Here is a 9,091-nt window from a genome sequence, read left to right as displayed (position 1 = left end):
GATTAGTTTATATTTTATATCTTGTACATACAGAAAAAGTAAAAAAAAAAAGTAATGCATAAGTAACATTATTGTACTTGCATGAATTACCTGTGCCAGATTTCTGACTTTGGTGCCTCCTGGTGGTGAAATGAATAATTGCAATCAGTCACAAAGATGAGAAATTAGGTGATTTCTGAAGACAGTTGGTTGAACTTGATTTTAACTTCCTTTGTACATGTATGCAAAACTGAAAACAAGTATCATTTTGATTCCACTTCACCATTATGCATGTCTTTCTCCAAAAACAAAACATTTTTTCAACCAGAACTTTGTGGTTGAGACAGAGCGACAACGGACCAGAGGCCGCTGCTTCCTGTGTGACTGAAAAGGAGAAATGAAGTGTATTGCATATGAATGACATGTTGAAATCCCCCCCAATGAAAGTGAAGGTAAACAGCACGGTAACTATGACGGTAATGGCAAATTATTATTATAAATCCATGTTTCACGACAGGAGGTTTTCTAAGCATTTCTTTGCATTTAAAAAAAAGAAAAATGAGCCAAAGGTATTTTGTATCCTTTAAACCATTTCAGATGTGTGAGGTCATGAACCCCACCCTGTCAGTTTTGATATGAACCAGTGAAAACACCCACACCCACTCACACACCCACACTCACACACACACATGTCTCTCCTATCCAATAATATTCCAATGAACATCTGTTTGTTTTTTTTCCGCAGAGAGCACTTCCATCTTATGAAGCGAATGAGCAGAAGTAATATTGGTGGTATGTCGCTCAACCTGTTAGTGTGAAAGATAGATCCGAAGAGGAAATTATGCACACAGTCTCCACTCGGTGCAATACAAAAAGTAATCAGTAACCACTGCGACGTAGATGTGAGAAGAGATTTTTCACTCCTGCTCCTTCGCACCGTTCCTGTGCAAAGGTTTTGTCAGAACCGCAAATTTCGTTGTGACGTCACTGGCGTTCATAAAGATAGGTGGATGACGAAAGGAAACAAACGCCAGCGCGTCCAACTCCGTTTAAATGACTGGTAAATAGATGATTGATTTCTACAGAACATTGGTGGAAAAACTACAACACGAAAACCTGTGATGTATAAAGGGAGAATGGAAAGCTAGGTTATAGAACAATACAGACAACTGATGTTTTTTTTATTCCTAAATAAAAACTGCGACACGAGGAGAAAACATAAAAACTGAATATGAGCACTACCATGGTGAAGCAGGGTGGCAGCTTCGTGCTTTGGAGTTGATAGGAAAGGGCAAACGCCGAAGAAAACCTGGTAGAGTTTGCAAATGTACAACCACGTTTTTGATTGTTAAAGGAAAAGTTGAAAGCCATTTATTAAATTCCTTCCACAACACCATTACGCACCATTTTGTGTTTATCTACTGAATAAGATGCCAGTGAATGTGAAGAAGTTCAAGGCGTTCATAAAGATAGGTGGGGCCTTTTTGTTGATTAGCAGTAATTCAGACAAATTTGATGTCTTCCTATAGAATGTTACAGCCATTTATTTACCAGCAGCGGCTCTCAGATGCATACACACCATTTTCGAAGTGTCATGTTTTTTAAATGTAAAAGACTGAGGACGACGCAAATTCATTTGGAAAAGTTTTTCCCACGTATGATGCGACATTGAACAATTTACCGGAAACCCAAACAAATCTGTTAGAAAGCAACGCAAACAATGTCTCAGCATTCGATGTTTTTGGACTTCACTCGTAGCAATAACTGCAGGAATACGAAACACGTTTTTGAGGAAATAAAGTCCAGCTGTCCTGGTAGGATGAACATCTGTGCTCTTCGTTTCTAAAGCCTTCGACTCTGACTTCACATTTTTTTACCCCTTGATCGTCAGTCAAGCTGCCCAACGTCTCAACTTCAACTTTTTCCACGTCTCCACTCTCCCGTCTCGTTTACCAGAACTCGGTCTGGGGTCGATTAATGCTGCAGGATTCACCAGATTTATAAATGCCACGTGACTATAAATAGGCCCTCTGGCGTTGCAACTGTTGATAAAGATCCAGAACATGTGTACAGAGAAAAGTTGAGCTTGTGCCATGAAAACTTGTTTGTGCGGCGGGCGGCTTCCTGCAAACAGTCGCAGAGAAGAGGGCAGCGTAAAGAACCACCCAAAAGCCAGGGGGAAGCATCTGCAGTGGGGCTCCTGATGAGGAGGATATGGCCCTGAACTTTGAAAAGAAATGCATTTTTAAAACGAAGTACATAAAAGTAAACATCGTCGTGCGACGGTTGGGGTTTCTCCCACGTTTACCCTGCAGGCCACGCATGAGTCTGGCAGGCGTGTTTTTCCTCTATTAAGCAGCTCCAGGATTAAAGGGGCCTCACACCAAGACCGCAATTAAACAACTGGCATCGATAGGGGTTTCACTCGTTTCCTTTACTCCGCTCACTCGTCTCTAGACTTGAGCGATAATGTTTTTTGGTTGGTTTCTTTTTAAACTGCCTTAGTAGCTAAATATAGTTTAATGGAAATACTGAAGCTGTTGGAAAACAAGGAGAAGAAAAAGCAGGTAAAAAGTTTAACAGTTTCATCTTAAACTCATTCTCTAGTGAGAATTAAACTAATAAACACAACACAGCGACTTTAACGTCAACGTACAGGACAAGTTTACCATCTTACACTTTCCTGTGTCAAACCATAGGAGACTTTCAGTGAAGCTTGAAGATGACTATACTTGTTGGCACTTGTGGCGTAGCATTCAAGTCTGATGTTTTTGTCTAGATGTAAAAACAAACCAAATTCTGTCCCAACCGCATTTGGGTTTAAGGGGAAAACGGCAGCAGTTCAAGTCAAGCGAAAGCATCGGATTTACTCTCCACATTTTGTCAAAAATCTGACAGAAGATTTGGCTGAGGATCGTCGTCGTACACCTCACCTCCTGATGGATGGGAGCAGAGCGCAGTCAGACTCATATCAGGTCTCAGCTTAACGACCGAAGCCTCTTGGGACTCATTTGCAGTCATATCTTCTCTCTGAACTCCCACACACCCTTGTGTTCACACACTGTACCTGGCCACCCTCTTCAGGTTTCTTAAGACTAGTATTGTCTGAGGCTTTGGGGGGGTGGCTGTTAAACTGCACAATGACTCTTATAAACAACGTGCCATTTCCCTCGAGTTGCACAAGGGGAAACTCCACAATATCAGCGCTGATGACAGAGTTCAGTAAGATCAGAGGGATCTCTAAAAGGTGACTTTTAAATCTAATGTTTAAACGTCAATTTTCATACAGAGATGCAAGAACTTTTGTAGGTTCTCTTTCATTAAACTTTCCCAGACATCACTCTGATCTCTAATTTTCTCCAGAAATCACCAGATTAAGTTCTTGTGCATGCCTCGCCTCCCTTCCCACATATTATGTCTTCCTCCTCCTCCTTCATGCTGTCCTCCTCCTCCTCCTCCTGCTCCCACGGGTTGGATCTGGTGAAAACAGAACGCGAGGACACATCTGAGCCGCATGCTGTTCCTGTTTGCCTTTCCCAGATTTTACTGCTGCTCGCTGTGGTGCCAGAGGGAGAAGTAAGCAGCTCTTGTCATCATTTGATCCGACACTGCCAGATCCCGCTGCTCCACAGTTATTGCCTAACCACCCTCCGATGTCATAATCGTAAACGTGAAAGCGGTGAAAAATTTGGGTTTTCTTCTTTTTTCTGTTTTTTTTTTCACTGCAGGTTTTTGCTCACAACAGTTTGAAAAGCACACCAGGGACCGTAGAGGAAAAAAGGTGGAAAGAATAAATGAAAATAGAGCAGAAACAATAAAGAGACGTTTATGAGAGCGGGAGGACGATTCCAACGAGAACAGTAGGTTCATACTGAGAAGAACGAGTCTGAATATTTTCTAGCTCCACAGGGAAACCGAGCTTGATACGATCTTTGGTCTGAACTTTAACCAAAAGAGTAATTTTTCACGCTATGCAAAAACAAAAAAAAAACAAAAAAAACAGCCATACTATGTAAGGATGCTTGATAAGATCAGGATTTCCACTAAATTCATTTGGAAAGCCAAAGATGTTTAATCTCCCAGAAGTGTTTTCAAGTTTATAATGCATTGCAAAAAACAAGAGTTAAGTCAGCAAAAGCCTTTTGTCCCAGTTGAGAGAAAATTTAGACATTGCCAAACAAATCGACTTTTTTATTTTTATTTTCCAGGACAAAAATAGCTACATTTATGAACTCTCACTGGATCATTCAAGCATCTGTTGATACATGTAACAAGTCAAACATTTTGTAACTTATTTGAGATCTGTTTGAGTCTTCAGATACTTTGCCAACCAGCATGTGGGTCATGGTCAGGGCCGGTTTTCTGTTTTAGAAGGCTGTGGGGCTTCCCTATCTTTCCACAGAAAAAAAATAATAATAATAATAATTCTTTATACACAACATTATTAGGTAGTCCTATAAATGAATGGGTATGAATTAATGCAAAGTAGGTTCAATATGTCTCCTGGCCAGTAGCGCAGTGTTGTTTCCCAGACAATGTACTCTTAACTTCATAATTTTCAAATAGCCTACTTGAGCATTGTTTACCTAAATAAAAATCTCAAAATATTAACACAACTCACCTGATATGGGCCTATGAGCTTTAAGTAAGGTGCAATGTTTACAAACTATGCATTCATTCCGAAAATAAAATTAAAAAAAGCAAGAGAAAATTAAAGTCTTTTAGCCTCTCAAAACTTGGACCCCTGGGCTTCTGCCCCTGTAAGCGGTTTCTAAAGTCTGGTCCGGGCAGCTAAAGCTAACGCACACGCCGCTTCTTCTGCAGATCAATTCTGCGACAACACCGCCCCCTGCTGTTCCAGTGCCGTCTACAGTTTACACCTGTTTGTCAGAGTCACAGGACAAGGACACAGGTGATCTATTATTTTTGCATTATTTTATCATATGAATATATGTTTCTATGCTGTACTTTAAAACAAGTAAAACTACTCTGAAGGTTTTACAAGGCCAGTGTTTGAGTAGTAACAGTAGTTGCCAGCAGCTTTTGGCTCATCTGCAGCAATATCAAGTAAATTTTTTTATTACTGTGATGCTTTGCAACAAGGGAGCTCTATCATCCAGGAAAACACACAGATGGCCAATGACAATAATCTGTGTCTGGATTTCTGGACTCTTCAATCATCTGTGTTTCTTGGCAGGGGCGGGGCCAGCAGAGAGGCCCGCAGCATACCTTGTGTGTATTTACATAACTATTTGTTTGAGATTCGATTAGATTCAGAAGACTGCTTATAACATCTAATAGCAGGTAAAATAAAATGTAATGAATTCAATCAAGAGGTGCAGTTTTTAATCATGATTTCATTTTAACAGACAAATATCAGATTTTAGCATAATGCCAATTTACAATGCAGATATCATCATCTATCTATGCTTTTGTGTCTCAGTTAAATATTTTGGTCAAACTTTGTAAAACACACATACACAAGTTTTTTTTTTGCTTTTTCCCCCCCCCCATTTCTCAAGGGAAAAATGGAGATCCACAGCAACTTACTTTTTAATTTAAAAATACTTACCCCGTAAACATAATAAAGCATTTTGCTAACACTGGGGAAAACTACTGATAATACATTAATACATTAAAAGATACATGTATTAAAAATTACATGGTCAGTTATTTTTTAAAAATTCTTATAGAGACATTTTGGCAGGCTCTTTTTTTTAAATTATAGTATTGTTTCAATCTAGTCACAATTCTTGGGCAGATAAAGAAACACACTTTGGACGAGGAGCCGACATAGCACAGGGCTGGTAACACTCATATATAAGTTGTTACAGATATTCCTAACAAATTAAAGGACGCTTCAATATACTTATTAAGTTTAAAGTTTATTAAGAGGTGATTCTGCAGCACAGTCTTCTTGAGGAAACAGTCCAGCTGGAGGAGGTTATCTCTTACATTTTCTAATTAGGTTTTTTTTTTTTTTATGAAAAAACTGACTGAAAAAAAAATTAGATATTGTTCAAGGACTGATTTTTTTTCACCCACCCTTTCTCTCTATCTTTTTTTTTTTTTTTACCTTATTGGTCGACACCAACAATCTCACGTTGAATTTCATGATGATCTGGAGAACTATTGTTTCCTTCATGATTTTCTTGCCAACAATTTTATGGGCGGCTGTTTTAATGAAACCTCTGATTGTCGAGCGTCTTTTGTTTTTTTTCTTCCCCCAACGAGGTAATGGTTGCTACCACAACAAGACATTGATTACAAGCACATCTGCCTCTCTTTGTCACTATCAGTCTATGAATCACATTGACATTTAAATTTCGCCCAGACTCTCACAGCCCTTCAGTACTTCTAAAGTGAAATAAAGTCAGAAAATAATTTAAAAAAAAAACATACAGTGAAATAATTTTTTCATCTCACCACCATGTGCTAACTGTGCCTAAAATCTTTTTTTTTTTTTCATATTTTGCATTGATGAAAAGAGACTGCATTGAGTGCCTTAGTGTCAATTTTCTGACTTTTACCATATCAAATATAAATCCTTGAGTTTATGAAGTAGAAGAGTGACCTTTATCAGCAGCATTTGTTCAGAAACGACTAAAATATTTTAATCCACACGTCAACTGTAAACAGAAGAATCATGCTACTTTTACACTACAATTAAAAAAAAAATAGCATTCTGTTTTTAATGGCCATGACTCAGCAGGCGGGTCAAAACATGATACAGGACGGCTGATTGGTCAGCAGCTCTGTGCAGGTTAACCAATCAGATACTTGGGTTTTTCTTTATTGAAATACAGCAGCTGTTGAAGTTATTTTTATTATGTAACTTGTTGCATAATAGCACAAAAAGCAAAAACTAATTTTAAAAGATGACATTGGTTCACTGTGTTAGCTAGTATACTGAATAAATTAGGACCTTTAAAATATATTAAAAATAGTTATCTGCTATGTATTTCAAATTTTATCCAAATGATCACGTTCCAGCTCTGAAACAAAAAACAAAACATGGAGTCGACACAAACAGAGAGAATGGAGAAGATTAAGGGAGAAAATTACTTGTGTTATTAAATTATGAATAATTAATCTTCTCCTAGTTGGTGAATTGGTGTTTTATAAACCGGATTTCATTGAAAAGGGTGAACATGCCACTGATCACCGTTTCGTTTCGTAGCCGTCATCGTTCTGTGCAAGAAGAGAGCAGAAACAAACGCAGCCGCTCGGAGAATGTTTTGAACCTTTAATATACAGTGCTTCCATAAATCATTACTAAAAACACAGGTGGTAAAAATCAAATCAACACAAATAAGTTACACCGTAGTAAAAAGCACTTGAGATTCCTTTCTGATTTTATCATTAGTGTGAACCCTATACGAAAATAGCATAAAAAGTATGCAAACATAGAATTCCGTTCATATTATATATTTCCAATCTTTAGCTAAATAAACATTTTCTTCGGAAATTTTATTTATTTACTTTTTTTTCCCTCAACCGGCCGGACGAAACGAGAAGTGTCTGTGGCCTCCGCTTCCATCCGTAAAAATTCTTTTTCGAAACCTTTTTTTTGTTTTTTTGCAACATTGCTCCCCGCCCCACCCGAAACCCAAACAAGAACCTTGAGACGAGCCCAAATAAAAAGGAGATATAAATTAACATACCAAACATGAACAGTCTGCAAAACCCCCCTTTTATTTGTTGTTTGTTTGTTTGTGACTGGTACGGCAGTCAAACATTTGACCTCACAGAACTCTCTCTCTCACACACACACACACACACGCACGCACGCACGCACGCACACGAGCGCATACACACACAGCCTGTGCATAGACCCAGATTTGAACTTGTAGAGTAAGCAGAGCTGATTCTGCTTGGTGTTTTTTTGTCTCTTTCCCCACCCCAACGTTCCTCCCTTACTCCGGTTTGTCCTTTAAAGGAGAACAACCCTTTCACCTATTTGTTGCATTCGGCGGCTAAGGGCTAAAGGGCTTAACACTGGGATATGTAGCAACAGATGAGTCACGGTTACAATGGTCCAACTCAGCGCCTGGTATCAGGTAAACGGGAAGAGAGGAATCACAGATGCAAACAGTCCGCTTAGAAAGATGAAAACTTTGTCTTCAGATCGGCATCTAAAAGACAATGTGATAATAATAATAACTGAGGGGGGGAAAAAATGACAAATTGTCATCTAAACAGCTTTTTCAGAAAAATCTGGAATCTCAGAGCAAAAAAAAAAAAAATATCCAAAGGCAGACAGATTTATCTCTGTGTTAGTAGAGATCTAAGTCTTGGCAATCGACACGATCTAATGTTAAAATATTAAGAGCAAACAAGAGGTTTTATTTCAGCCGTCTAGATCAGAATCTGCCGTTTGTCAGTAAATGATTTCCTGCCCTCAACAGGCTTTCAGGAAAACGAGCTGTTTTAAGGAACGCTCGAGATTTTATCTCAGAAATAACAAAAAAAGAGAAAGAGAGAAAAAAAATCCGTAACAATGAAAAATAATGGAAAAGCTCCATTAACAACAAAAAAAAGTCAAACCAATATCACTTTTTACTCGTTTCTAATCTGAGCTCAGATTAGATGGGACTAAAGAAAAAAATGATTACGTAATTTTATTTTATTTTTTTTGATGAAAGGATCTTACTGTTAACAGTCTGTGGAACGGCTACAAAGCTGAGGTAGAAAGCAGGAGGCAGAACCTTTAGTTCAGAATAAAACTTATTACTACAAATCACTACTTTTCCAAAAAGCTTGGCTGTTGATGAAAGTAAATGATTTACTGACAGACGGCTCTGTGTGACGTTTACCTGAGAACTAGCAGACGTTTATTTCTTTTTTTTCCTCTATGTCTGTGAATCCGAATCAAAATAAAGATGAGCTAATGTTAAAAGTGATATTAGAAATTTGTTTTAAACATATTATACATTACAGTCTAAAGGTTTTCTTGTGTAAATACTGCCATACTGAGGTATCTATACCGACAGACCAGCTCGTGCCTACAATTAAGAACAAAAAAAAAGAAGAAGAAGCAGCAGCAGCACACATTGTGAAAGCCAATGTCATGCCGTAAATACTGGAGCGTGGTTTTAGGTTTGGACTGGGC

The sequence above is a fragment of the Poecilia formosa genome, unplaced genomic scaffold, assembly GCF_000485575.1.
Source record: "Poecilia formosa unplaced genomic scaffold, Poecilia_formosa-5.1.2 Scaffold203, whole genome shotgun sequence".
Lineage (NCBI taxonomy): Eukaryota > Metazoa > Chordata > Actinopteri > Cyprinodontiformes > Poeciliidae > Poecilia > Poecilia formosa.
This window is presented reverse-complemented; position numbering follows the sequence as displayed.